Source organism: Rhinoderma darwinii, unplaced genomic scaffold, assembly GCF_050947455.1.
Source record: "Rhinoderma darwinii isolate aRhiDar2 unplaced genomic scaffold, aRhiDar2.hap1 Scaffold_469, whole genome shotgun sequence".
NCBI classification, from domain to species: Eukaryota; Metazoa; Chordata; class Amphibia; order Anura; family Rhinodermatidae; genus Rhinoderma; species Rhinoderma darwinii.
The window spans coordinates 51,214-73,686 of NW_027464014.1; the positions used below are offsets into that span (position 1 = coordinate 51,214).

Consider the following 22,473-nt stretch of genomic DNA (forward strand, 5'->3'; position numbering starts at 1 on the left):
AGGACTATGGATTAAAGCATTTAATGTCAATGGCCATTCTAAGCTGAATGTGCCTGCTCTCGTCAGATCGCAGAAGTTACACAGCTTAAGGCCTCGCTAGTACCAGTGTGGGAGACTGTCTGGGAATCCGTGGTGCGGTTGACTTTTTATTATGTCGTTTAGATTTTGTTTCACAATCGATTAAAAAGGACTATGGATTAAAGCATTTAATGTCAATGGCCATTCTAAGCTGAATGTGCCTGCTCTCGTCAGATTGCAGAAGTTACACAGCTTAAGGCCTTGCTAGTACCAGTGTGTGAGACTGTCTGGGAATCCGTGGTGCGGTTGAATTTTTATCATGTCGTTTAGATTTTGTTTCACAATCGATTAAAAAGGACTATGGATTAAAGCATTTAATGTCAATGGCCATTCTAAGCTGAATGTGCCTGCTCTCGTCAGATCGCAGAAGTTACACAGCTTAAGGCCTCGCTAGTACCAGTGTGGGAGACTGTCTGGGAATCTGTGGTGCGGTTGACTTTTTATTATGTCGTTTAGATTTTGTTTCACAATAGATTAATTAGGACTATGGATTAAAGGTTTTAACGTCAATGGCCATTCTAAGCTGAATGTGCCTGCTCTCGTCAGATCGCAGAAGTTACACAGCTTAAGGCCTCGCTAGTACCAGTGTGGGAGACTGTCTGGGAATCCGTGGTGCGGTTGACTTTTTATTATGTCGTTTAGATTTTGTTTCACAATAGATTAAATAGGACTATGGATTAAAGCATTTAACGTCAATGGCCATTCTAAGCTGAATGTGCCCGCTCTCGTCAGAACGCAGAAGTTACACAGCTTAAGGCCTCGCTAGTACCAGTGTGGGAGACTGTCTGGGAATCCGTGGTGCGGTTGACTTTTTATTATGTCGTTTAGATTTTGTTTCACAATAGATTAAATAGGACTATGGATTAAAGCATTTAACGTCAATGGCCATTCTAAGCTGAATGTGCCTGCTCTCGTCAGAACGCAGAAGTTACACAGCTTAAGGCCTCGCTAGTACCAGTGTGGGAGACTGTCTGGGTATCCGTGGTGCAGTTGAATTTTTATTATGTCGTTTAGATTTTGTTTCACAATCGATTAAAAAGGACTATGGATTAAAGCATTTAATGTCAATGGCTATTCTAAGCTGAATGTCCCTGCTCTTGTCAGATCGCAGAAGTTACACAGCTTAAGGCCTCGCTAGTACCAGTGTGGGAGACTGTCTGGGAATCCGTGGTGCGGTTGACTTTTTATTATGTCGTTTAGATTTTGTTTCACAATCGATTAAAAAGGACTATGGATTAAAGCATTTAATGTCAATGGCCATTCTAAGCTGAATGTGCCTGCTCTCGTCAGATCGCAGAAGTTACACAGTTTAAGGCCTCGCTAGTACCAGTGTGGGAGACTGTCTGGGAATCCGTGGTGCGGTTGACTTTTTATTATGTCGTTTAGATTTTGTTTCACAATCGATTAAAAAGGACTATGGATTAAAGCATTTAATGTTAATGGCCATTCTAAGCTGAATGTCCCTGCTCTCTTCAGATCGCAGAAGTTAGAAATCTTAAGGCCTCGCTAGTACCAGTGTGGGAGACTGTCTGGGTATCCGTGGTGCGGTTGAATTTTTATTATGTCGTTTAGATTTTGTTTCACAATCGATTAAAAAGGACTATGGATTAAAGCATTTAATGTCAATGGCCATTCTAAGCTGAATGTGCCTGCTCTCGTCAGATCGCAGAAGTTACACTGCTTAAGGCCTCGCTAGTACCAGTGTGGGAGACTGTCTGGGAATCCGTGGTGCGGTTGACTTTTTATTATGTTGTTTAGATTTTGTTTCACAATAGATTAAATAGGACTATGGATTAAGGCTTTTAATGTCAATGGCCATTCTAAGCTGAATGTGCCTGCTCTCGTTAGATCGCAGAAGTTACACAGCTTAACGCCTCGCTAGTACCAGTATGAGAGACTGTCTGGGAATCCGTGGTGCGGTTGACTTTTATTATGTCGTTTAGATTTTGTTTCACAATCGATTAAAAAAGACTATGGATTAAAGCATTTAATGTCAATGGCCATTCTAAGCTGAATGGCCCTGCTCTCGTCAGATAGCAGAAGTTACACAGCTTAAGGCCACGCTAGTACTAGTGTGGGAGACTGTCTGGGAATCCGTGGTGCGGTTGATTATTTATTATGTCGTTTAGATTTTGTTTCACAATCGATTAAAAAGGACTATGGATTAAAGCATTTAATGTCAATGGCCATTCTAAGCTGAATGTGCCTGCTCTCGTCAGATCGCAGAAGTTACACAGCTTAAGGCCTCGCTAGTACCAGTGTGGGAGACTGTCTGGGAATCCGTGGTGCGGTTGACTTTTTATTATGTCGTTTAGATTTTGTTTCACAATTGATTAAAAAGGACTATGGATTAAAGCATTTAATGTCAATGGCCATTCTAAGCTGAATGTGCCTGCCCTCGTCAGATCGCAGAAGTTACACAGCTTAAGGCCTCGCTAGTACCAGTGTGGGAGACTGTCTGGGAATCCGTGGTGCGGTTGACTTTTTATTATGTCGTTTAGATTTTGTTTCACAATCGATTAAAAAGGACTATGGATTAAAGCATTTAATGTCAATGGCCATTCTAAGCTGAATGTGCCTGCTCTCGTGAGATCGCATTAGTTACACAGCTTAAGACCTCGCTAGTACCAGTGTGGAAGACTGTCTGGGAATCCGTGGTGCGGTTGTCTTTTTATTATGTCGTTTAGATTTTGTTTCACAATAGATTAAATAGGACTATGGATTAAAGCATTTAACGTCAATGGCCATTCTAAGCTGAATGTGCCTGCTCTCGTCCGAATGCAGAAGTTACACAGATTAAGGTCTCGCTAGTACCAGTGTGGGAGACTGTCTGGGAATCCGTGGTGCGGTTGAATTTTTATAATGTCGTTTAGATTTTGTTTCACAATCGATTAAAAAGGACTATGGATTAAAGCATTTAATGTCAATGGCCATTCTAATCTGAATGTCCTTGCTCTCATCAGATCGCAGAAGTTACACAGCTTAAGGCCTCGCTAGTACCAGTGTGGGAGACTGTCTGGGAATCCGTGGTGCGGTTGGCTTTTTATTATGTTGTTTAGATTTTGTTTCACAATAGATTAAATAGGACTATGGATTAAGGCTTTTAATGTCAATGGCCATTCTAAGCTGAATGTGCCTGCTCTCGTCATATCACAGAAGTTACACAGCTTAAGGCCTCGCTAGTACAAGTGTGGGAGACTGTCTGGGAATCCGTGGTGCGGTTGACTTTTTATTATGTCGTTTAGATTTTGTTTCACAATAGATTAAAAAGGACTATGGATTAAAGCATTTAATGTCAATGGCCATTCCAAGCTGAATGTCCCTGCTCTCGTCAGATCGCGGAAGTTACACAGCTTAAAACCTCGCTAGTACCAGTGTGAGAGACTGTCTGTGAATCCTTGGTGTGGTTGACTTTTTATTATGTCGTTTAGATTTTGTTTCACAATCGATTAAAAAGGACTATGGATTAAAGCATTTAATGTCAATGGCCATTCTAAGCTGAATGTGCCTGCTCTCGTCAGATCGCAGAAGTTACACAGCTTAAGTCTTCGCTAGTACCAGTGTGGGAGACTGTCTTGGAATCCGTGGTGCGGTTGACTATTTATTATGTCATTTAGATTTTGTTTCACAATCGATTAAAAAGGACTATGGATTAAAGCATTTAATGTCAATGGCCATTCAAAGCTGAATGTGCCTGCTCTCGTCAGATCGCAGAAGTTACACAGCTTAAGGCATCACTAGTACCAGTGTGGGAGACTGTCTGGGAATCTGTGGTGCGGTTGACTTTTTATTATGTCGTTTAGATTTTGTTTCACAATAGATTAAATAGGACTATGGATTAAAGCATTTAACGTCAATGGCCATTCTATGCTGAATGTGCCTGCTCTCGTCAGAACGCAGAAGTTACACAGCTTAAGGCCTCGCTAGTACCAATGTGGGAGACTGTCTGGGAATCCGTGGTGCGGTTGAATTTTTATTATGTCGTTTAGATTTTGTTTCACAATAGATTAAAAAGGACTATGGATTAAAGCAATTAATGTCAATGGCCATTCTAAGCTGAATGTCCCTGCTCTCGTCAGATAGCAGAAGTTACACAGCTTAAGGCCTCGCTAGTACCAGTGTGGGAGACTGTCTGGGAATCCGTGGTGCGGTTGCCTTTTTATTATGTCGTTTAGATTTTGTTTCACAATAGATTAAAAAGGACTATGGATTAAAGCATTTAATGTCAATGGCCATTCTAAGCTGAATGTCCCTGCTCTCGTCAGATCGCAGAAGTTACACAGCTTAAAACCTCGCTAGTACCAGTGTGAGAGACTGTCTGGGAATCCGTGGTGTGGTTGACTTTTTATTATGTCGTTTAGATTTTGTTTCTCAATAGATTAAATAGGACTATGGATTAAAGCATTTAACGTCAATGGCCATTCTAAGCTGAATGTGCCTGCTCTCTTCAGAACGCAGAAGTTACACAGCTTAAGGCCTCGCTAGTACCAGTGTGGGAGACTGTCTGGGAATCCGTGGTGCGGTTGAATTTTTATTATGTCGTTTAGATTTTGTTTCACAATCGATTAAAAAGGACTATGGATTAAAGCATTTAATGTCAATCGCCATTCTAAGCAGGATGTCCCTGCCCTCGTCAGATCGCCGAAGTTACACAGCTTAAGGCCTCGCTAGTACCAGTGTGGGAGACTGTCTGGGAATCCGTGGTGCGGTTGCCTTTTTATTATGTTGTTTAGATTTTGTTTCACAATCGATTAAAAAGGACTATGGATTAAAGCATTTAATGTCAATGGCCATTCTAAGCTGAATGTCCCTGCTCTCGTCAGATAGCAGAAGTTACACAGTTTAAGGCCTCGCTAGTACCAGTGTGGGAGACTATCTGGGAATCCGTGGTGCGGTTGACTTTTTATTATGTCGTTTAGATTTTGTTTCACAATAGATTAAATAGGACTATGGATTAAAGCATTTAACGTCAATGGCCATTCTAAGCTGAATGTGCCTGCTCTCGTCAGAACGCAGAAGTTACACAGCTTAAGGCCTCGCTAGTACCAGTGTGGGAGACTGTCTGGGAATCCGTGGTGCGGTTGACTTTTTATTATGTCGTTTAGATTTTGTTTCACAATAGATTAAATAGGACTATGGATTAAAGCATTTAACGTCAGTGGCCATTCTAAGCTGAATGTGCCTGCTCTCGTCAGATCGCAGAAGTTACACAGCTTAAGGCCTCGCTAGTACCAGTGTGGGAGACTGTCTGGGAATCCGTGGTGCGGTTGACTTTTTATTATGTCGTTTAGATTTTGTTTCACAATCGATTAAAAAGGACTATGGATTAAAGCATTTAATGTCAATGGCCATTCTAAGCTGAATGTGCCTGCTCTCGTCAGATCGCAGAAGTTACACAGCTTAACGCCTCGCTAGTACCAGTGTGAGAGACTGTCTGGGAATCCGTGGTGCGATTGGCTTTTATTATGTCGTTTAGATTTTGTTTCACAATCGATTAAAAAGGACTATGGATTAAAGCATTTAATGTCAATGGCCATTCTAAGCTGAATGTCCCTGTTCTCGTCAGATAGCAGAAGTTACACAGCTTAAGGCCTCGCTAGTACCAGTGTGGGAGACTGTCTGGGAATCCGTGGTGCGGTTGATTTTTTATTATGTCGTTTAGATTTTGTTTCACAATCGATTAAAAAGGACTATGGATTAAAGCATTTAATGTCAATGGCCATTCTAAGCTGAATGTGCCTGCTCTCGTCTGATCGCAGAAGTTACACAGCTTAAGGCCTCGCTAGTACCAGTGTGGGAGACTGTCTGGGAATCCATGGTGCGGTTGCCTTTTTATTATGTTGTTTAGATTTTGTTTCACAATAGATTAAATAGGACTATGGATTAAAGCATTTAACGTCAATGGCCATTCTAAGCTGAATGTGCCTGCTCTCGTCAGAACGCAGAAATTACACAGATTAAGGTCTCGCTAGTACCAGTGTGGGAGACTGTCTGGGAATCCGTGGTACGGTTGACTTTTTATTATGTCGTTTAGATTTTGTTTCACAATAGATTAAAAAGGACAATGGATTAAAGCATTTAATGTCAATGGCCATTCTAAGCTGAATGTGACTGCTCTCGTCAGATCGCAGAAGTTACACAGCTTAAGTCCTCGCTAGTACCAGTGTGGGAGACTGTCTGGGAAACTGTGGTGCGGTTGACTTTTTATTATGTCGTTTAGATTTTGTTTCACAATAGATTAAATAGGACTATGGATTAAAGCATTTAACGTCAATGGCCATTCTAAGCTGAATGTGCCTGCTCTCGTCAGAACGCAGAAGTTACACAGCTTAAGGCCTCGCTAGTACCAATGTGGGAGACTGACTGGGAATCCGTGGTGTGGTTGAATTTTTATTATGTCGTTTAGATTTTGTTTCACAATAGATTAATTAGGACTATGGATTAAAGCTTTTAACGTCAATGGCCATTCTAAGCTGAATGTGCCTGCTCTCGTCAGATCGCAGAAGTTACACAGCTTAAGGCCTCGCTAGTACCAGTGTGGGAGCCTGTCTGGGAATCCGTGGTGCGGTTGAATTTTTATTATATCGTTTAGATTTTGTTTCACAATCGATTAAAAAGGACTATGGATTAAAGCATTTAATGTCAATGGCCATTCTAAGCTGAATGTGCCTGCTCTCGTTAGATCGCAGAAGTTACACTGCTTAACGCCTCGCTAGTACCAGTGTGGGAGACTGTCTGGGAATCCGTGGTGCGGTTGACTTTTTATTATGTCGTTTAGATTTTGTTTCACAATAGATTAATTAGGACTATGGATTAAAGCATTTAACGTCAATGGCCATTCTAAGCTGAATGTGCCTGCTCTCGTCAGATCGCAGAAGTTACACAGCTTAAGGCCTCGCTAGTACCAGTTTGGGAGACTGTCTTTGAATCCGTGGTGTGGTTGAATTTTTATTATGTCGTTTAGATTTTGTTTCACAATCGATTAAAAAGGACTATGGATTAAAGCATTTAATGTCAATGGCCATTCTAAGCTGTATGTCCCTGCTCTCGTCAGATAGCAGAAGTTACACAGCTTAAGGCCTCGCTAGTACCAGTGTGGGAGACTGTCTGGGAATCCGCGGTGCGGTTGACTTTTTATTATGTCGTTTAGATTTTGTTTCACAATAGATTAAAAAGGACTATGGATTAAAGCATTTAATGTCAATGGCCATTCTAAGCTGAATGTGACTGCTCTCGTCAGATCGCAGAAGTTACACAGCTTAAGTCCTCGCTAGTACCAGTGTGGGAGACTGTCTGGGAATCCGTGGTGCGGTTGACTATTTATTATGTCGTTTAGATTTTGTTTCACAATCGATTAAAAAGGACTATGGATTAAAGCATTTAATGTCAATGGCCATTCTAAGCTGAATGTGCCTGCTCTCGTCAGATCGCAGAAGTTACACAGCTTAAGGCCTCGCTAGTACCAGTGTGGGAGACTGTCTGGGAATCCGTGGTGCGGATGTCTTGTTATTACGTCGTTTAGATTTTGTTTCACAATCGATTAAAAAGGACTATGGATTAAAGCATTTAATGTCAATGGCCATTCTAAGCTGAATGTGCCTGCTCTCGTTAGATCGCAGAAGTTACACAGCTTAACGCCTCGCTAGTACCAGTGTGGGAGACTGTCTGGGAATCCGTGGTGCGGTTGACTTTTTATTATGTTGTTTAGATTTTGTTTCACAATAGATTAATTAGGACTATGGATTAAAGCATTTAACGTCAATGGCCATTCTAAGCTGAATGTGCCTGCTCTTGTCAGATCGCAGAAGTTACACAGGTTAAGGCCTCGCTAGTACCAGTGTGGGAGACTGTCTGGGAATCCGTGGTGTGGTTGACTTTTTATTATGTCGTTTAGATTTTGTTTCACAATCGATTAAAAAGGACTATGGATTAAAGCATTTAATGTCAATGGCCATTCTAAGCTGAATGTCCCTGCTCTCGTCAGATAGCAGAAGTTACACATCTTAAGGCCTCGCTAGTACCAGTGTGGGAGACTGTCTGGGAATCCGTGGTGCGGTTGACTTTTTATTATGTCGTTTAGATTTTGTTTCACAATAGATTAAATAGGACTATGGATTAAAGCATTTAACGTCAATGGCCATTCTAAGCTGAATGTGCCTGCTCTCGTCAGAACGCAGAAGTTACACAGCTTAAGGCCTCGCTAGTACCAGTGTGGGAGACTGTCTGGGAATCCGTGGTGCGGTTGAATTTTTATTATGTCGTTTAGATTTTGTTTCACAATCGATTAAAAAGGACTATGGATTAAAGCATTTAATGTCAATGGCCATTCTAAGCTGAATGTCCCTGCTCTCGTCAGATAACAGAAGTTACACAGCTTTAGGCCTCGCTAGTACCAGTGTGGGAGACTGTCTGGGAATCCGTGGTGCGGTTGCCTTTTTATTATGTCGTTTAGATTTTGTTTCACAATAGATTAAATAGGACTATGGATTAAAGCATTTAACGTCAATGGCCATTCTAAGCTGAATGTGCCTGCTCTCGTCAGAACGCAGAAGTTACACAGCTTAAGGCCTCGCTAGTACCAGTGTGGGAGACTGTCTGGGAATCCGTGGTGCGGTTGAATTTTTATTATGTCGTTTAGATTTTGTTTCACAATCGATTAAAAAGGACTATGGATTAAAGCGTTTAATGTCAATGGCCATTCTAAGCTGAATGTGCCTGCTCTCGTTAGATCGCAGAAGTTACACAGCTTAACGCCTCGCTAGTACCAGTGTGGGAGACTGTCTGGGAATCTGTGGTGTGGTTGACTTTTTATTATGTTGTTTAGATTTTGTTTCACAATAGATTAATTAGGACTATGGATTAAAGCATTTAACGTCAATGGCCATTCTAAGCTGAATGTGCCTGCTCTCGTCAGATCGCAGAAGTTACACAGCTTAAGGCCTCGCTAGTACCAGTGTGGGAGACTGTCTGGGAATCCGTGGTGTGGTTGGATTTTTATTATGTCGTTTAGATTTTGTTTCACAATCGATTAAAAAGGACTATGGATTAAAGCATTTAATGTCAATGGCCATTCTAAGCTGAATGTCCCTGCTCTCGTCAGATAGCAGAAGTTACACAGCTTAAGGCCTCGCTAGTACCAGTGTGGGAGACTGTCTGGGAATCCGTGGTGCGGTTGACTTTTTATTATGTCGTTTAGATTTTGTTTCACAATAGATTAAATAGGACTATGGATTAAAGCATTTAACGTCAATGGCCATTCTAAGCTGAATGTGCCTGCTCACGTCAGAACGCAGAAATTACACAGCTTAAGGCCTCGCTAGTACCAGTGTGGGAGACTGTCTAGGAATCCGTGGTGCGGTTGAATTTTTATTATGTCGTTTAGATTTTGTTTCACAATCGATTAAAAAGGACTATGGATTAAAGCATTTAATGTCAATGGTCATTCTAAGCTGAATGTCCTTGCTCTCGTCAGATCGCAGAAGTTACTCAGCTTAAGGCCTCGCTAGTACCAGTGTGGGAGACTGTCTGGGAATCCGTGGTGCGGTTGACTTTTTATTATGTCGTTTAGATATTGTTTCACAATAGATTAAATAGGACTATGGATTAAAGCATTTAACGTCAATGGCCATTCTAAGCTGAATGTGCCTGCTCTCGTCAGATCGCAGAAGTTACACAGCTTAAGGCCTCGCTAGTACCAGTGTGGGAGACTGTCTGGGAATCCGTGGTGCAGTTGAATTTTTATTATGTCGTTTTAGATTTTGTTTCACAATCGATTAAAAAGGACTATGGATTAAAGCATTTAATTTCAATGGCCATTCTAAGCTGAATGTCCCTGCTCTCGTCAGATCGCAGAAGTTACACAGCTTAAGGCCTCGCTAGTACCAGTGTGGGAGACTGTCTGGGAATCCGTGGTGCGGTTGACTTTTTATTATGTCGTTTAGATTTTGTTTCACAATCGATTAAAAAGGACTATGGATTAAAGCATTTAATGTCAATGGCCATTCTAAGCTGAATGTGCCTGCTCTTGTCAGATCGCAGAAGTTACACAGCTTAAGGCCTCGCTAGTACCAGTGTGGGAGACTGTCTGGGAATCCGTGGTGCGGTTGACTTTTTATTATGTCGTTTAGATTTTGTTTCACAATAGATTAAATAGGACTATGGATTAAAGCATTTAACGTCAATGGCCATTCTAAGCTGAATGTGCCTGCTCTCGTCAGATCGCAGAAGTTACACAGCTTAAGGCCTCACCAGTACCAGTGTGGGAGACTGTCTGGGAATCCGTGGTGCGGTTGACTTTTTATTATGTCGTTTAGATTTTGTTTCACATTCGATTAAAAAGGACTATGGATTAAAGCATTTAATGTCAATGGCCATTCTAAGCTGAATGTGCCTGCTCTCGTCAGATCGCAGAAGTTACACAGCTTAAGGCCTCGCTAGTACCAGTGTGGGAGACTCTCTGGGAATCTGTGGTGCGGTTGACTTTTTATTATGTTGTTTAGATTTTGTTTCACAATAGATTAAATAGGACTATGGATTAAGGCTTTTAAAGTCAATGGCCATTTTAAGCTGAATGTGCCTGCTCTCGTCAGATCGCAGAAGTTACACAGCTTAATGTCTCGCTAGTACCAGTGTGGGAGACTGTCTGGGAATCCGTGGTGCCGTTGTCTTTTTATTATGTCGTTTAGATTTTGTTTCACAATAGATTAAATAGGACTATGGATTAAAGCATTTAACGTCAATGGCAATTCTAAGCTGAATGTGCCTGCTCTCGTCAGAACGCAGAAGTTACACAGCTTAAGGCCTCGCTAGTACCAGTGTGGGAGACAGTCTGGGAATCCGTGGTGCGGTTGACTTTTTATTATGTCGTTTAGATTTTGTTTCACAATAGATTAAATAGGACTATGGATTAAAGCATTTAACGTCAATGGCCATTCTAAGCTGAATGTGCCTGCTCTCGTCAGATCGCAGAAGTTACAGAGCTTAAGGCCTCACCAGTACCAGTGTGGGAGACTGTCTGGGAATCCGTGGTGCGGTTGACTTTTTATTATGTCGTTTAGATTTTGTTTCACAATAGATTAAATAGGACTATGGATTAAAGCATTTAACGTTAATGGCCATTCTTAGCTGAATGTGCCTGCTCTCGTCAGATCGCAGAAGTTACACAGGTTAAGGCCTCGCTAGTACCAGTGTGGGAGACTGTCTGGGAATATGTGGTGTGGTTGACTATTTATTATGTCGTTTAGATTTTGTTTCACAATCGATTAAAAAGGACTATGGATTAAAGCACTTAATGTCAATGGCCATTCTAAGCTGAATGTGCCTGCTCTCGTCAGATTGCAGAAGTTACACAGCTTAAGGCCTCGCTAGTACCAGTGTGGGAGACTGTCTGGGAATCCGTGGTGCGGTTGACTTTTTATTATGTCGTTTAGATTTTGTTTCACAATAGATTAAATAGGACTATGGATTAAAGCATTTAACGTCAATGGCCATTCTAAGCTGAATGTGCCTGCTCTCGTCAGATCGCAGAAGTTACACAGCTTAAGGCCTCGCTAGTACCAGTGTGGGAGACTGTCTGGGAATACGTGGTGTGGTTGACTTTTTATTTTGTCGTTTAGATTTTGTTTCACAATCGATTAAAAAGGACTATGGATTAAAGCATTTAATGTCAATGGCCATTCTAAGCTGAATGTGCCTGCTCTCGTCAGATCGCAGAAGTTACTCAGTTTAAGGCCTCACCAGTACCAGTGTGGGAGACTGTCTGGGAATCCGTGGTGCGGTTGACTTTTTATTATGTCGTTTAGATTTTGTTTCACATTCGATTAAAAAGGACTATGGATTAAAGCATTTAATGTCAATGGCCATTCTAAGCTGAATGTGCCTGCTCTCGTCAGATCGCAGAAGTTACACAGCTTAAGGCCTCGCTAGTACCAGTGTGGGAGACTCTCTGGGAATCTGTGGTGCGGTTGACTTTTTATTATTTTGTTTCACAATAGATTAAATAGGACTATGGATTAAGGCTTTTAAAGTCAATGGCCATTCTAAGCTGAATGTGCCTTCTCTCATCAGATCGCAGAAGTTACACAGCTTAAGGCCTCGCTAGTACCAGTGTGGGAGACTGTCTGGGAATCCGTGGTGCGGTTGACTTTTTATTATGTCGTTTAGATTTTGTTTCACAATCGATTAAAAAGGACTATGGATTAAAGCATTTAATGTCAATGGCCATTCTAAGCTGAATGTGCCTGCTCTCGTCAGATCGCAGAAGTTACACAGCTTAAGGCCTCGCTAGTACCAGCGTGGGAGACTGTCTGGGAATCCGTGGTGCGGTTGACTTTTTATTATGTCGTTTAGATTTTGTTTCACAATCGATTAAAAAGGACTATGGATTAAAGCATTTAATGTCAATGGCCATTCTAAGCTGAATGTGCCTGCTCTCGTCAGATCGCAGAAGTTACACAGCTTAAGGCCTCGCTAGTACCAGTGTGGGAGACTGTCTGGGAATCCGGGGTGCGGTTGACTTTTTATTATGTCGTTTAGATTTTGTTTCACAATAGATTAAATAGGACTATGGATTAAAGCATTTAACGTCAATGGCCATTTTAAGCTGAATGTGCCTGCTCTCGTCAGTTTGCAGAAGTTACACAGCTTAAGGCCTCGCTAGTACCAGTGTGAGAGACTGTCTGGGAATCCGTGGTGCGGTTGACTTTTTATTATGTCGTTTAGATTTTGTTTCACATTCGATTAAAAAGGACTATGGATTAAAGCATTTAATGTCAATGGCCATTCTAAGCTGAATGTGCCTGCCCTCGTCAGATCACAGAAGTTACACAGCTTAAGGCCTCGCTAGTACCAGTGTGGGAGACTCTCTGGGAATCTGTGGTGCGGTTGACTTTTTATTATGTTGTTTAGATTTTGTTTCACAATAGATTAAATAGGACTATGGATTAAGACTTTTAAAGTCAATGGCCATTCTAAGCTGAATGTGTCTGCTCTCGTCAGATCGCAGAAGTTACACAGCTTAAGGCCTCGCTAGAACCAGTGTGGGAGACTGTCTGGGAATCCGTGGTGCGGTTGACTTTTTATTATGTCGTTTAGATTTTGTTTTACAATCGATTAAAAAGGACTATGGATTAAAGCATTTAATGTCAATGGCCTTTCTAAGCTGAATGTGCCTGCTCTCGTCAGATCGCAGAAGTTACACAGCTTAAGGCCTCGCTAGTACCAGTGTGGGAGACTGTCTGGGAATCCGTGGTGCGGTTGAATTTTTATTATGTCGTTTAGATTTTGTTTCACAATCGATTAAAAAGGACTATGGATTAAAGCATTTAATGTCAATGGCCATTCTAAGCTGAATGTGCCTGCTCTCGTCAGATCGCAGAAGTTACACAGCTTAAGGCCTCGCTAGTACCAGTGTGGGAGACTGACTGGGAATCCGTGGTGCGGTTGAATTTTTATTATGTCGTTTAGATTTTGTTTCACAATCGATTAAAAATGACTATGGATTAAAGCATTTCATGTCAATGGCTATTCTAAGCTGAATGTCCCTGCTCTGGTCAGATCGCAGAAGTTACACAGCTTAAGGCCTCGCTAGTACCAGTGTGGGAGACTGTCTGGGAATCCGTGTTGCGGTTGACTTTTTATTATGTTGTTTAGATTTTGTTTCACAATCGATTAAAAAGGACTATGGATTAAAGCATTTAATGTCAATGGCCATTCTAAGCTGAATGTGCCTGCTCTCGTCAGATCGCAGGAGTTACACAGCTTAAGGCCTCGCTAGTACCAGTGTGGGAGACTCTCTGGGAATCTGTGGTGCGGTTGACTTTTATTATGTTGTTTAGATTTTGTTTCACAATAGATTAAATAGGACTATGGATTAAGGCTTTTAAAGTCAATGGCCATTCTAAGCTGAATGTGCCTGCTCTCATCAGATCGCAGAAGTTACACAGCTTAAGGCCTCGCTAGAACCAGTGTGGGAGACTGTCTGGGAATCCGTGGTGCGGTTGCCTTTTTATTATGTCGTTTAGATTTTGTTTCACAATCGATTAAAAAGGACTATGGATTAAAGCATTTAATGTCAATGGCCATTCTAAGCTGAATGTGCCTGCTCTCGTCAGATCGCAGAAGTTACACAGCTTAAGGCCTCGCTAGTACCATTGTGGGAGACTGTCTGGGAATCCGTGGTGCGGTTGACTTTTTATTATGTCGTTTAGATTTTGTTTCACAATCGATTAAAAAGGACTATGGATTAAAGCATTTAATGTCAATGGCCATTCTAAGCTGAATGTGCCTGCTCTCGTCAGATCGCAGAAGTTACACAGCTTAAGGCCTCGCTAGTACAATTGTGGGAGACTGTCTGGGAATCCGTGGTGCGGTTGACTTTTTATTATGTCGTTTAGATTTTGTTTCACAATCGATTAAAAAGGACTATGGATTAAAGCATTTAATGTCAATGGCCATTCTAAGCTGAATGTGCCTGCTCTCGTCAGATCGCAGAAGTTACACAGCTTAAGGCCTCGCTAGTACCAGTGTGGGAGACTGTCTGGGAATCAGTGGTGCGGTTGACTTTTTATTATGTCGTTTAGATTTTGTTTCACAATCGATTAAAAAGGACTATGGATTAAAGCATTTAATGTCAATGGCCATTCTAAGCTGAATGTCCCTGCTCTCGTCAGATCGCAGAAGTTACTCAGCTTAAGGCCTCGCTAGTACCAGTGTGGGAGACTGTCTGGGAATCCGTGGTGTGGTTGACTTTTTATTATGTCGTTTAGATTTTGTTTCACAATCGATTAAAAAGGACTATGGATTAAAGCATTTAAAGTCAATGGCCATTCTAAGCTGAACGTGCCTGCTCTCGTCAGATCGCAGAAGTTACACAGCTTAAGGCCTCGCTAGTACCAGTGTGGGAGACTGTCTGGGAATCCGTGGTGCGGTTGACTTTTTATTATGTCGTTTAGATTTTGTTTCACAATAGATTAAATAGGACTATGGATTAAAGCATTTAACGTCAATGGCCATTCTAAGCTGAATGTGCCTGCTCTCGTCAGATCGCAGAAGTTACACAGCTTAAGGCCTCGCTAGTACCAGTGTGGGAGACTCTCTGGGAATCTGTGGTGCGGTTGACTTTTTATTATGTTGTTTAGATTTTGTTTCACAATAGATTAAATAGGACTATGGATTAAGGCTTTTAAAGTCAATGGCCATTCTAAGCTGAATGTGCCTGCTCTCGTCAGATCGCAGAAGTTACACAGCTTAATGCCTCGCTAGTACCATTGTGGGAGACTGTCTGGGAATCCGTGGTGCGGTTGACTTTTTATTATGTCGTTTAGATTTTGTTTCACAATAGATTAAATAGGACCATGGATTAAAGCATTTAACGTCAATGGCCATTCTAAACTGAATGTGCCTGCTCTCGTCAGATCGCAGAAGTTACACAGCTTAAGGCCTCGCTAGTACCAGTGTGGGAGACTGTCTGGGAATCCGTGGTGCGGTTAACTTTTTATTATGTCGTTTAGATTTTGTTTCACAATCGATTAAAAAGGACTATGGATTAAAGCATTCAATGTCAATGGCCATTCTAAGCTGAATGTGCCTGCTCTCGTCAGATTGCAGAAGTTACACAGCTTAACGCCTCGCTAGTACCAGTGTGGGAGACTGTCTGGGAATCCGTGGTGCGGTTGACTTTTTATTATGTCGTTTAGATTTTGTTTCACAATAGATTAAATAGGACTATGGATTAAAGCATTTAACGTCAATGGCAATTCTAAGCTGAATGTGCCTGCTCTCGTCAGAACGCAGAAGTTACACAGCTTAAGGCCTCGCTAGTACCAGTGTGGGAGACAGTCTGGGAATCCGTGGTGCCGTTGACTTTTTATTATGTCGTTTAGATTTTGTTTCACAATAGATTAAATAGGACTATGGATTAAAGCATTTAATGTCAATGGCAATTCTAAGCTGAATGTGCCTGCTCTCGTCAGAACGCAGAAGTTACACAGCTTAAGGCCTCGCTAGTACCAGTGTGGGAGACAGTCTGGGAATCCGTGGTGCGGTTGTCTTTTTATTATGTCGTTTAGATTTTGTTTCACAATAGATTAAATAGGACTATGGATTAAAGCATTTAACGTCAATGGCCATTCTAAGCTGAATGTGCCTGCTCTCGTCAGATCGCAGAAGTTACAGAGCTTAAGGCCTCACCAGTACCAGTGTAGGAGACGGACTGGGAATCCGTGGTGCGGTTGACTTTTTATTATGTCGTTTAGATTTTGTTTCACAATTGATTAAAAAGGACTATGGATTAAAGCATTTAACGTCAATTGCCATTCTAAGCTGAATGTGCCTGCTCTCGTCAAATCGCAGAAGTTACACAGCTTAAGGCCTCGCTAGTACCAGTGTGGGAGACTGTCTGGGAATCCGTGGTGCGGTTGACCTTTTATTATGTTGTTTAGATTTTGTTTCACAATAGATTAAATAGGACTTTGGATTAAAGCATTTAACGTCAATGGCCATTCTAAGCTGAATTTGCCTTCTCTCGTTAGAACGCAGAAGTTACACAGCTTAACGCCTCGCTAGTACCAGTGTGGGAGACTGTCTGGGAATCCGTGGTGCGGTTGACTTTTTATTATGTTGTTTAGATTTTGTTTCATAATAGATTAAATAGGACTTTGGATTAACGCATTTAACGTCAATGGCCATTCTAAGTTGAAATTGCCTTCTCTCGTTAGAACGCAGAAGTTACACAGCTTAACGCCTCGCTAGTACCAGTGTGGGAGACTGTCTGGGAATCCGTGGTGCGGTTGATTTTTTATTATGTCGTTTAGATTTTGTTTCACAATAGATTAAATAGGACTATGGATTAAAGCATTTAACGTCAATGGCCATTCTAAGCTGAATGTGCCTGCTCTCGTCAGAACACAGAAGTTACACAGCTTAAGGCCTCGCTAGTACCAGTGTGGGAGAGTGTCTGGGAATCCGTGGTGCGGTTGAATTTTTATTATGTCGTTTAGATTTTGTTTCACAATCGATTAAAAAGGACTATGGATTAAGGCATTTAATGTCAATGGCCATTCTAAGCTGAATGTCCCTGCTCTCATCAGATCGCAGAAGTTACACAGCTTAAGGCCTCGCTAGTACCAGTGTGGGAGACTGTCTGGGAATCCGTGGTGCGGTTGAATTTTTATTATGTCGTTTAGATTTTGTTTCACAATAGATTAAATAGGACTATGGATTAAAGCATTTAACGTCAATGGCCATTCTAAGCTGAATGTGCCTGCTCTCGTCAGATCGCAGAAGTTACACAGCTTAAGGCCTCGCTAGTACCAGTGTGGGAGACTCTCTGGGAATCTGTGGTGCGGTTGACTTTTTATTATGTTGTTTAGATTTTGTTTCACAATAGATTAAATAGGACTATGGATTAAGGCTTTTAAAGTCAATGGCCATTCTAAGCTGAATGTGCCTGCTCTCGTTAGATCGCAGAAGTTACACAGTTTAACGCCTCGCTAGTACCAGTGTGGGAGACTGTCTGGGAATCCGTGGTGCGGTTGACTTTTTATTATGTCGTTTAGATTTTGTTTCACAATAGATTAAATAGGACTATGGATTAAAGCATTTAACGTCAATGGCCATTCTAAGCTGAATGTGCCTGCTCTCGTCAGATCGCAGAAGTTACACAGCTTAAGGCCTCGCTAGTACCAGTGTGGGAGACTGTCTGGGAATCCGTGGTGCGGTTGAATTTTTATTATGTCGTTTAGATTTTGTTTCACAATCGATTAAAAAGGACTATGGATTAAAGCATATAATGTCAATGGCCATTCTAAGCTGAATGTCCCTGCTCTCGTCAGATCGCAGAAGTTACACAGCTTAAGGCCTCGCTAGTACCAGTGTGGGAGACTGTCTGGGAATCCGTGGTGCGGTTGACTTTTTATTATGTCGTTTAGATTTTGTTTCACAATCGATTAAAAAGGACTATGGATTAAAGCATTTAATGTCAATGGCCATTCTAAGCTGAATGTGCCTGCTCTCGTCAGATCGCAGAAGTTACACAGCTTAAGGCCTCGCTAGTACCAGTGTGGGAGACTGTCTAGGAATCCGTGGTGCGTTTGACTTTTTATTATGTCTTTTAGATTTTGTTTCACAATCGATTAAAAAGGACTATGGATTAAAGCATTTAATGTCAATGGCCATTCTAAGCTGAATGTGCCTGCTCTCGTCAGATCGCAGAAGTTACACAGCTTAAGGCCTCGCTAGTACCAGTGTGGGAGACTGTCTGGGAATCCGTGGTGCGGTTGACTTTTTATTATGTCGTTTAGATTTTGTTTCACAATCGATTAAAAAGGACTATGGATTAAAGCATTTAATGTCAATGGCCATTCTAAGCTGAATGTGCCTGCTCTCGTTAGATCGCAGAAGTTACACAGCTTAACGCCTCGCTAGTACCAGTGTGGGAGACTGTCTGGGAATCCGTGGTGCGGTTGACTTTTTATTATGTTGTTTAGATTTTGTTTCACAATAGATTAAATAGGACTATGGATTAAGGCTTTTAATGTCTATGGCCATTCTAAGCTGAATGTGCCTGCTTTCGTCAGATCGCAGAAGTTACACAGTTTAAGGCCTCGCTAGTACCAGTGTGGGAGACTGACTGGGAATCCGTGGTGCGGTTGACTTTTTATTATGTCGTTTAGATTTTGTTTCACAATCGATTAAAAAGGACTATGGATTAAAGCATTTAATGTCAATGGCCATTCTAAACTGAATGTGCCTGCTCTCGTTAGATCGCAGAAGTTACACAGCTTAACGCCTCGCTAGTACCAGTGTGGAAGACTGTCTGGGAATGCGTGGTGCGGTTGACTTTTTATTATGTCGTTTAGATTTTGTTTCACAATAGATTAAATAGGACTATGGATTAAAGTCTTTAACGTCAATGGCCATTCTAAGCTGAATGTGCCTGCTCTCGTCAGATCGCAGAAGTTACACAGCTTAAGGCCTCGCTAGTACCAGTGTGGGAGACTGTCTGGGAATCCGTGGTGCGGTTGACTTTTTATTATGTCGTTTAGATTTTGTTTCACAATAGATTAAATAGGACTATGGATTAAAGCATTTGACGTCAATGGCCATTCTAAGCTGAATGTGCCTGCTCTCGTCAGATCGCAGAAGTTACACAGCTTAAGGCCTCGCTAGTACCAGTGAGGGAGACTGTCTGGGAATCCGTGGTGTGGTTGAATTTTTATTGTCGTTTAGATTTTGTTTCACAATAGATTAAATAGGACTATGGATTAAAGCATTTAACGTCAATGGCCATTCTAAGCTGAATGTGCCTGCTCTCGTCAGATCGCAGAAGTTACACAGCTTAAGGCCTCGCTAGTACCAGTGTGGGAGACTGTCTGGGAATCCGTGGTGCGGTTGACTTTTTATTATGTCGTTTAGATTTTGTTTCACATTCGATTAAAAAGGACTATGGATTAAATTATTTAATGTCAATGGCCGTTCTAAACTGAATGTGCCTGCTCTCGTCAGATCGCAGAAGTTACACAGCTTAAGGCCTCGCTAGTACCAGTGTGGGAGACTCTCTGGGAATCTGTGGTGCGGTTGAATTTTTATTATGTTGTTTAGATTTTGTTTCACAATAGATTAAATAGGACTATGGATTAAGGCTTTTAAAGTCAATGGCCATTCTAAGCTGAATGTGCCTGCTCTCGTCAGATCGCAGAAGTTACACAGCTTAAGGCCTCGCTAGTACCAGTGTGGGAGACTGTCTGGGAATCCGTGGTGCGGTTGACTTTTTATTATGTCGTTTAGATTTTGTTTCACAATCGATTAAAAAGGACTATGGATTAAACCATTTAATGTCAATGGCCATTCTAAGCTGAATGTGCCTGCCCTCGTCAGATCGCAGAAGTTACAAAGCTTAAGGCCTCGCTAGTACCAGTGTGGGAGACTGTCTGGGAATCCGTGGTGCGGTTAACTTTTTATTATGTCGTTTAGATTTTGTTTCACAATCGATTAAAAAGGACTATGGATTAAAGCATTTAACGTCAATGGCCATTCTAAGCTGAATGTGCCTGCTCTCGTCAGATCGCAGAAGTTACACAGCTTAAGGCCTCGCTAGTACCAGTGTGGGAGACTGTCTGGGAATACGTGGTGCGGTTGACTTTTTATTATGTCGTTTAGATTTTGTTTCACAATCGATTAAAAAGGACTATGGATTAAAGCATTTAATGTCAATGGCAATTCTAAGCTGAATGTGCCTGCTCTCATCAGATCGCAGAAGTTACACAGCTTAAGGCCTCGCTAGTACCAGTGAGGGAGACTGTCTGGGAATCCGTGGTGTGGTTGAATTTTTATTGTCGTTTAGATTTTGTTTCACAATAGATTAAATAGGACTATGGATTAAGGCATTTAACGTCAATGGCCATTCTAAGCTGAATGTGCCTGCTCTCGTCAGATCGCAGAAGTTACACAGCTTAAGGCCTCGCTAGTACCAGTGTGGGAGACTGTCTGGGAATCCGTGGTGCGGTTGACTTTTTATTATGTCGTTTAGATTTTGTTTCACATTCGATTAAAAAGGACTATGGATTAAATTATTTAATGTCAATGGCCGTTCTAAGCTGAATGTGCCTGCTCTCGTCAGATCGCAGAAGTTACACAGCTTAAGGCCTCGCTAGTACCAGTGTGGGAGACTCTCTGGGAATCTGTGGTGCGGTTGACTTTTTATTATGTTGTTTAGATTTTGTTTCACAATAGATTAAATAGGACTATGGATTAAGGCTTTTAAAGTCAATGGCCATTCTAAGCTGAATGTGCCTGCTCTCGTCAGATCGCAGAAGTTACACAGCTTAAGGCCTCGCTAGTACCAGTGTGGGAGACTGTCTGGGAATCCGTGGTGCGGTTGACTTTTTATTATGTCGTTTAGATTTTGTTTCACAATCGATTAAAAAGGACTATGGATTAAACCATTTAATGTCAATGGCCATTCTAAGCTGAATGTGCCTGCCCTCGTCAGATCGCAGAAGTTACAAAGCTTAAGGCCTCGCTAGTACCAGTGTGGGAGACTGTCTGGGAATCCGTGGTGCGGTTAACTTTTTATTATGTCGTTTAGATTTTGTTTCACAATCGATTAAAAAGGACTATGGATTAAAGCATTTAACGTCAATGGCCATTCTAAGCTGAATGTGCCTGCTCTCGTCAGATCGCAGAAGTTACACAGCTTAAGGCCTCGCTAGTACCAGTGTGGGAGACTGTCTGGGAATACGTGGTGCGGTTGACTTTTTATTATGTCGTTTAGATTTTGTTTCACAATCGATTAAAAAGGACTATGGATTAAAGCATTTAATGTCAATGGCAATTCTAAGCTGAATGTGCCTGCTCTCGTCAGATCGCAGAAGTTACACAGCTTAAGGCCTCGCTAGTACCAGTGTGGGAGACTGTCTGGGAATCCGTGGTGCGGTTGACTTTTTATTATGTCGTTTAGATTTTGTTTCACAATCGATTAAAAAGGACTATGGATTATAGCATTTAATGTCAATGGCCATTCTAAGCTGAATGTGCCTGCTCTCGTCAGATCGCAGAAGTTACACAGCTTAAGGCCTCGCTAGTACCAGTGTGGGAGACTCTCTGGGAATCTGTGGTGCGGTTGACTTTTTATTATGTTGTTTAGATTTTGTTTCACAATAGATTAAATAGGACTATGGATTAAGGCTTTTAAAGTCAATGGCCATTCTGAGCTGAATGTGCCTGCTCTCGTCAGATCGCAGAAGTTACACAGCTTAAGGCCTCGCTAGTACCAGTGTGGGAGACTGTCTGGGAATCCGTGGTGCAGTTGACTTTTTATTATGTCGTTTAGATTTTGTTTCACAATCGATTAAAAAGGACTATGGATTAAAGCATTTAATGTCAATGGCCATTCTAAGCTGAATGTGCCTGCTCTCGTTAGATCGCAGAAGTTACACAGCTTAACGCCTCGCTAGTACCAGTGTGGGAGACTGTCTGGGAATCCGTGGTGCGGTTGTCTTTTTATTATGTCGTTTAGATTTTGTTTCACAATAGATTAAATAGGACTATGGATTAAAGCATTTAACGTCAATGGCCATTCTAAGCTGAATGTGCCTGCTCTCGTCAGATCGCAGAAGTCACACAGCTTAAGGCCTCGCTAGTACCAGTGTGGGAGACTGTCTGGGAATCCGTGGTGCGGTTGACTTTTTATTATGTCGTTTAGATTTTGTTTCACAATCGATTAAAAAGAACTATGGATTAAAGCATTTAATGTCAATGGCCATTCTAAGCTGAATGTGCCTGCTTTCGTTAGATCGCAGAAGTTACACAGCTTAACGCCTCGCTAGTACCAGTGTGGGAGACTGTCTGGGAATCCGTGGTGCGGTTGACTTTTTATTATGTCGTTTAGATTTTGTT

General features: G+C 41.7%; 98 pseudogenes; all 98 read left to right on the forward strand.

Moving 5' to 3' along the window:
- Positions 1–25: 25 nt before the first annotated feature.
- Positions 26–144, forward strand: LOC142718535 (5S ribosomal RNA; annotated as a pseudogene).
- Positions 145–397: 253 nt separating this feature from the next.
- On the forward strand, positions 398–516 carry LOC142718748 (5S ribosomal RNA; annotated as a pseudogene).
- A 67-nt stretch (positions 517–583) lies between these two features.
- Positions 584–702, forward strand: LOC142718548 (5S ribosomal RNA; annotated as a pseudogene).
- Positions 703–769: 67 nt separating this feature from the next.
- On the forward strand, positions 770–888 carry LOC142718800 (5S ribosomal RNA; annotated as a pseudogene).
- Positions 889–955: 67 nt separating this feature from the next.
- Positions 956–1,074, forward strand: LOC142719080 (5S ribosomal RNA; annotated as a pseudogene).
- A 67-nt stretch (positions 1,075–1,141) lies between these two features.
- On the forward strand, positions 1,142–1,260 carry LOC142719095 (5S ribosomal RNA; annotated as a pseudogene).
- Positions 1,261–1,327: 67 nt separating this feature from the next.
- LOC142718764 (5S ribosomal RNA) lies at positions 1,328–1,446 on the forward strand (annotated as a pseudogene).
- A 253-nt stretch (positions 1,447–1,699) lies between these two features.
- Positions 1,700–1,818, forward strand: LOC142718835 (5S ribosomal RNA; annotated as a pseudogene).
- Positions 1,819–2,070: 252 nt separating this feature from the next.
- Positions 2,071–2,189, forward strand: LOC142718543 (5S ribosomal RNA; annotated as a pseudogene).
- A 67-nt stretch (positions 2,190–2,256) lies between these two features.
- LOC142718560 (5S ribosomal RNA) lies at positions 2,257–2,375 on the forward strand (annotated as a pseudogene).
- Positions 2,376–2,442: 67 nt separating this feature from the next.
- On the forward strand, positions 2,443–2,561 carry LOC142718914 (5S ribosomal RNA; annotated as a pseudogene).
- Positions 2,562–3,000: 439 nt separating this feature from the next.
- LOC142719075 (5S ribosomal RNA) lies at positions 3,001–3,119 on the forward strand (annotated as a pseudogene).
- A 439-nt stretch (positions 3,120–3,558) lies between these two features.
- Positions 3,559–3,677, forward strand: LOC142718504 (5S ribosomal RNA; annotated as a pseudogene).
- Positions 3,678–3,744: 67 nt separating this feature from the next.
- On the forward strand, positions 3,745–3,863 carry LOC142718512 (5S ribosomal RNA; annotated as a pseudogene).
- Positions 3,864–3,930: 67 nt separating this feature from the next.
- On the forward strand, positions 3,931–4,049 carry LOC142719064 (5S ribosomal RNA; annotated as a pseudogene).
- Positions 4,050–4,116: 67 nt separating this feature from the next.
- Positions 4,117–4,235, forward strand: LOC142718456 (5S ribosomal RNA; annotated as a pseudogene).
- Positions 4,236–4,488: 253 nt separating this feature from the next.
- Positions 4,489–4,607, forward strand: LOC142718920 (5S ribosomal RNA; annotated as a pseudogene).
- Positions 4,608–4,860: 253 nt separating this feature from the next.
- Positions 4,861–4,979, forward strand: LOC142719097 (5S ribosomal RNA; annotated as a pseudogene).
- Positions 4,980–5,046: 67 nt separating this feature from the next.
- On the forward strand, positions 5,047–5,165 carry LOC142718660 (5S ribosomal RNA; annotated as a pseudogene).
- Positions 5,166–5,232: 67 nt separating this feature from the next.
- Positions 5,233–5,351, forward strand: LOC142718762 (5S ribosomal RNA; annotated as a pseudogene).
- Positions 5,352–5,603: 252 nt separating this feature from the next.
- LOC142718519 (5S ribosomal RNA) lies at positions 5,604–5,722 on the forward strand (annotated as a pseudogene).
- Positions 5,723–5,789: 67 nt separating this feature from the next.
- LOC142719096 (5S ribosomal RNA) lies at positions 5,790–5,908 on the forward strand (annotated as a pseudogene).
- Positions 5,909–5,975: 67 nt separating this feature from the next.
- Positions 5,976–6,094, forward strand: LOC142718449 (5S ribosomal RNA; annotated as a pseudogene).
- Positions 6,095–6,161: 67 nt separating this feature from the next.
- Positions 6,162–6,280, forward strand: LOC142718568 (5S ribosomal RNA; annotated as a pseudogene).
- A 67-nt stretch (positions 6,281–6,347) lies between these two features.
- LOC142719082 (5S ribosomal RNA) lies at positions 6,348–6,466 on the forward strand (annotated as a pseudogene).
- A 67-nt stretch (positions 6,467–6,533) lies between these two features.
- LOC142719061 (5S ribosomal RNA) lies at positions 6,534–6,652 on the forward strand (annotated as a pseudogene).
- Positions 6,653–6,719: 67 nt separating this feature from the next.
- On the forward strand, positions 6,720–6,838 carry LOC142718586 (5S ribosomal RNA; annotated as a pseudogene).
- A 253-nt stretch (positions 6,839–7,091) lies between these two features.
- Positions 7,092–7,210, forward strand: LOC142719126 (5S ribosomal RNA; annotated as a pseudogene).
- Positions 7,211–7,277: 67 nt separating this feature from the next.
- On the forward strand, positions 7,278–7,396 carry LOC142718455 (5S ribosomal RNA; annotated as a pseudogene).
- Positions 7,397–7,463: 67 nt separating this feature from the next.
- Positions 7,464–7,582, forward strand: LOC142719070 (5S ribosomal RNA; annotated as a pseudogene).
- A 67-nt stretch (positions 7,583–7,649) lies between these two features.
- LOC142719106 (5S ribosomal RNA) lies at positions 7,650–7,768 on the forward strand (annotated as a pseudogene).
- Positions 7,769–7,835: 67 nt separating this feature from the next.
- Positions 7,836–7,954, forward strand: LOC142718508 (5S ribosomal RNA; annotated as a pseudogene).
- Positions 7,955–8,021: 67 nt separating this feature from the next.
- LOC142718530 (5S ribosomal RNA) lies at positions 8,022–8,140 on the forward strand (annotated as a pseudogene).
- A 67-nt stretch (positions 8,141–8,207) lies between these two features.
- Positions 8,208–8,326, forward strand: LOC142718785 (5S ribosomal RNA; annotated as a pseudogene).
- Positions 8,327–8,579: 253 nt separating this feature from the next.
- Positions 8,580–8,698, forward strand: LOC142718786 (5S ribosomal RNA; annotated as a pseudogene).
- A 67-nt stretch (positions 8,699–8,765) lies between these two features.
- LOC142718604 (5S ribosomal RNA) lies at positions 8,766–8,884 on the forward strand (annotated as a pseudogene).
- Positions 8,885–8,951: 67 nt separating this feature from the next.
- Positions 8,952–9,070, forward strand: LOC142719092 (5S ribosomal RNA; annotated as a pseudogene).
- A 67-nt stretch (positions 9,071–9,137) lies between these two features.
- Positions 9,138–9,256, forward strand: LOC142719010 (5S ribosomal RNA; annotated as a pseudogene).
- A 67-nt stretch (positions 9,257–9,323) lies between these two features.
- On the forward strand, positions 9,324–9,442 carry LOC142719016 (5S ribosomal RNA; annotated as a pseudogene).
- Positions 9,443–9,509: 67 nt separating this feature from the next.
- Positions 9,510–9,628, forward strand: LOC142719038 (5S ribosomal RNA; annotated as a pseudogene).
- A 67-nt stretch (positions 9,629–9,695) lies between these two features.
- On the forward strand, positions 9,696–9,814 carry LOC142718887 (5S ribosomal RNA; annotated as a pseudogene).
- A 68-nt stretch (positions 9,815–9,882) lies between these two features.
- LOC142718889 (5S ribosomal RNA) lies at positions 9,883–10,001 on the forward strand (annotated as a pseudogene).
- Positions 10,002–10,068: 67 nt separating this feature from the next.
- On the forward strand, positions 10,069–10,187 carry LOC142718931 (5S ribosomal RNA; annotated as a pseudogene).
- Positions 10,188–10,254: 67 nt separating this feature from the next.
- Positions 10,255–10,373, forward strand: LOC142718810 (5S ribosomal RNA; annotated as a pseudogene).
- Positions 10,374–10,440: 67 nt separating this feature from the next.
- Positions 10,441–10,559, forward strand: LOC142718749 (5S ribosomal RNA; annotated as a pseudogene).
- A 67-nt stretch (positions 10,560–10,626) lies between these two features.
- LOC142718992 (5S ribosomal RNA) lies at positions 10,627–10,745 on the forward strand (annotated as a pseudogene).
- A 67-nt stretch (positions 10,746–10,812) lies between these two features.
- Positions 10,813–10,931, forward strand: LOC142718957 (5S ribosomal RNA; annotated as a pseudogene).
- A 67-nt stretch (positions 10,932–10,998) lies between these two features.
- Positions 10,999–11,117, forward strand: LOC142718445 (5S ribosomal RNA; annotated as a pseudogene).
- A 67-nt stretch (positions 11,118–11,184) lies between these two features.
- LOC142718485 (5S ribosomal RNA) lies at positions 11,185–11,303 on the forward strand (annotated as a pseudogene).
- A 67-nt stretch (positions 11,304–11,370) lies between these two features.
- On the forward strand, positions 11,371–11,489 carry LOC142718860 (5S ribosomal RNA; annotated as a pseudogene).
- A 67-nt stretch (positions 11,490–11,556) lies between these two features.
- LOC142718736 (5S ribosomal RNA) lies at positions 11,557–11,675 on the forward strand (annotated as a pseudogene).
- Positions 11,676–11,742: 67 nt separating this feature from the next.
- LOC142719044 (5S ribosomal RNA) lies at positions 11,743–11,861 on the forward strand (annotated as a pseudogene).
- Positions 11,862–11,928: 67 nt separating this feature from the next.
- On the forward strand, positions 11,929–12,047 carry LOC142718750 (5S ribosomal RNA; annotated as a pseudogene).
- A 56-nt stretch (positions 12,048–12,103) lies between these two features.
- LOC142718998 (5S ribosomal RNA) lies at positions 12,104–12,222 on the forward strand (annotated as a pseudogene).
- Positions 12,223–12,289: 67 nt separating this feature from the next.
- Positions 12,290–12,408, forward strand: LOC142718664 (5S ribosomal RNA; annotated as a pseudogene).
- A 67-nt stretch (positions 12,409–12,475) lies between these two features.
- LOC142718697 (5S ribosomal RNA) lies at positions 12,476–12,594 on the forward strand (annotated as a pseudogene).
- Positions 12,595–12,847: 253 nt separating this feature from the next.
- On the forward strand, positions 12,848–12,966 carry LOC142718534 (5S ribosomal RNA; annotated as a pseudogene).
- A 67-nt stretch (positions 12,967–13,033) lies between these two features.
- On the forward strand, positions 13,034–13,152 carry LOC142718583 (5S ribosomal RNA; annotated as a pseudogene).
- Positions 13,153–13,219: 67 nt separating this feature from the next.
- LOC142719063 (5S ribosomal RNA) lies at positions 13,220–13,338 on the forward strand (annotated as a pseudogene).
- Positions 13,339–13,405: 67 nt separating this feature from the next.
- LOC142718970 (5S ribosomal RNA) lies at positions 13,406–13,524 on the forward strand (annotated as a pseudogene).
- Positions 13,525–13,777: 253 nt separating this feature from the next.
- LOC142718960 (5S ribosomal RNA) lies at positions 13,778–13,896 on the forward strand (annotated as a pseudogene).
- A 66-nt stretch (positions 13,897–13,962) lies between these two features.
- Positions 13,963–14,081, forward strand: LOC142718469 (5S ribosomal RNA; annotated as a pseudogene).
- A 67-nt stretch (positions 14,082–14,148) lies between these two features.
- On the forward strand, positions 14,149–14,267 carry LOC142718677 (5S ribosomal RNA; annotated as a pseudogene).
- A 67-nt stretch (positions 14,268–14,334) lies between these two features.
- Positions 14,335–14,453, forward strand: LOC142718921 (5S ribosomal RNA; annotated as a pseudogene).
- Positions 14,454–14,520: 67 nt separating this feature from the next.
- LOC142718809 (5S ribosomal RNA) lies at positions 14,521–14,639 on the forward strand (annotated as a pseudogene).
- Positions 14,640–14,706: 67 nt separating this feature from the next.
- LOC142718971 (5S ribosomal RNA) lies at positions 14,707–14,825 on the forward strand (annotated as a pseudogene).
- A 67-nt stretch (positions 14,826–14,892) lies between these two features.
- LOC142718669 (5S ribosomal RNA) lies at positions 14,893–15,011 on the forward strand (annotated as a pseudogene).
- A 67-nt stretch (positions 15,012–15,078) lies between these two features.
- LOC142718751 (5S ribosomal RNA) lies at positions 15,079–15,197 on the forward strand (annotated as a pseudogene).
- A 67-nt stretch (positions 15,198–15,264) lies between these two features.
- LOC142719059 (5S ribosomal RNA) lies at positions 15,265–15,383 on the forward strand (annotated as a pseudogene).
- A 67-nt stretch (positions 15,384–15,450) lies between these two features.
- LOC142719086 (5S ribosomal RNA) lies at positions 15,451–15,569 on the forward strand (annotated as a pseudogene).
- A 67-nt stretch (positions 15,570–15,636) lies between these two features.
- On the forward strand, positions 15,637–15,755 carry LOC142718554 (5S ribosomal RNA; annotated as a pseudogene).
- Positions 15,756–15,822: 67 nt separating this feature from the next.
- LOC142718869 (5S ribosomal RNA) lies at positions 15,823–15,941 on the forward strand (annotated as a pseudogene).
- Positions 15,942–16,008: 67 nt separating this feature from the next.
- On the forward strand, positions 16,009–16,127 carry LOC142719074 (5S ribosomal RNA; annotated as a pseudogene).
- A 253-nt stretch (positions 16,128–16,380) lies between these two features.
- On the forward strand, positions 16,381–16,499 carry LOC142718861 (5S ribosomal RNA; annotated as a pseudogene).
- Positions 16,500–17,124: 625 nt separating this feature from the next.
- Positions 17,125–17,243, forward strand: LOC142718862 (5S ribosomal RNA; annotated as a pseudogene).
- A 67-nt stretch (positions 17,244–17,310) lies between these two features.
- Positions 17,311–17,429, forward strand: LOC142718752 (5S ribosomal RNA; annotated as a pseudogene).
- Positions 17,430–17,496: 67 nt separating this feature from the next.
- Positions 17,497–17,615, forward strand: LOC142718510 (5S ribosomal RNA; annotated as a pseudogene).
- Positions 17,616–17,682: 67 nt separating this feature from the next.
- Positions 17,683–17,801, forward strand: LOC142718873 (5S ribosomal RNA; annotated as a pseudogene).
- Positions 17,802–17,868: 67 nt separating this feature from the next.
- Positions 17,869–17,987, forward strand: LOC142718717 (5S ribosomal RNA; annotated as a pseudogene).
- A 253-nt stretch (positions 17,988–18,240) lies between these two features.
- Positions 18,241–18,359, forward strand: LOC142718572 (5S ribosomal RNA; annotated as a pseudogene).
- A 67-nt stretch (positions 18,360–18,426) lies between these two features.
- On the forward strand, positions 18,427–18,545 carry LOC142719107 (5S ribosomal RNA; annotated as a pseudogene).
- Positions 18,546–18,612: 67 nt separating this feature from the next.
- On the forward strand, positions 18,613–18,731 carry LOC142718460 (5S ribosomal RNA; annotated as a pseudogene).
- Positions 18,732–18,984: 253 nt separating this feature from the next.
- LOC142718584 (5S ribosomal RNA) lies at positions 18,985–19,103 on the forward strand (annotated as a pseudogene).
- Positions 19,104–19,170: 67 nt separating this feature from the next.
- On the forward strand, positions 19,171–19,289 carry LOC142718497 (5S ribosomal RNA; annotated as a pseudogene).
- A 65-nt stretch (positions 19,290–19,354) lies between these two features.
- LOC142718596 (5S ribosomal RNA) lies at positions 19,355–19,473 on the forward strand (annotated as a pseudogene).
- A 253-nt stretch (positions 19,474–19,726) lies between these two features.
- On the forward strand, positions 19,727–19,845 carry LOC142718608 (5S ribosomal RNA; annotated as a pseudogene).
- Positions 19,846–20,098: 253 nt separating this feature from the next.
- LOC142718747 (5S ribosomal RNA) lies at positions 20,099–20,217 on the forward strand (annotated as a pseudogene).
- A 67-nt stretch (positions 20,218–20,284) lies between these two features.
- LOC142718553 (5S ribosomal RNA) lies at positions 20,285–20,403 on the forward strand (annotated as a pseudogene).
- A 65-nt stretch (positions 20,404–20,468) lies between these two features.
- LOC142718612 (5S ribosomal RNA) lies at positions 20,469–20,587 on the forward strand (annotated as a pseudogene).
- A 67-nt stretch (positions 20,588–20,654) lies between these two features.
- Positions 20,655–20,773, forward strand: LOC142718963 (5S ribosomal RNA; annotated as a pseudogene).
- Positions 20,774–20,840: 67 nt separating this feature from the next.
- On the forward strand, positions 20,841–20,959 carry LOC142718614 (5S ribosomal RNA; annotated as a pseudogene).
- Positions 20,960–21,212: 253 nt separating this feature from the next.
- Positions 21,213–21,331, forward strand: LOC142718759 (5S ribosomal RNA; annotated as a pseudogene).
- Positions 21,332–21,398: 67 nt separating this feature from the next.
- LOC142718777 (5S ribosomal RNA) lies at positions 21,399–21,517 on the forward strand (annotated as a pseudogene).
- A 67-nt stretch (positions 21,518–21,584) lies between these two features.
- On the forward strand, positions 21,585–21,703 carry LOC142718753 (5S ribosomal RNA; annotated as a pseudogene).
- A 67-nt stretch (positions 21,704–21,770) lies between these two features.
- Positions 21,771–21,889, forward strand: LOC142718674 (5S ribosomal RNA; annotated as a pseudogene).
- Positions 21,890–21,956: 67 nt separating this feature from the next.
- On the forward strand, positions 21,957–22,075 carry LOC142718526 (5S ribosomal RNA; annotated as a pseudogene).
- Positions 22,076–22,142: 67 nt separating this feature from the next.
- Positions 22,143–22,261, forward strand: LOC142718792 (5S ribosomal RNA; annotated as a pseudogene).
- Positions 22,262–22,328: 67 nt separating this feature from the next.
- Positions 22,329–22,447, forward strand: LOC142718576 (5S ribosomal RNA; annotated as a pseudogene).
- Positions 22,448–22,473: the final 26 nt, after the last annotated feature.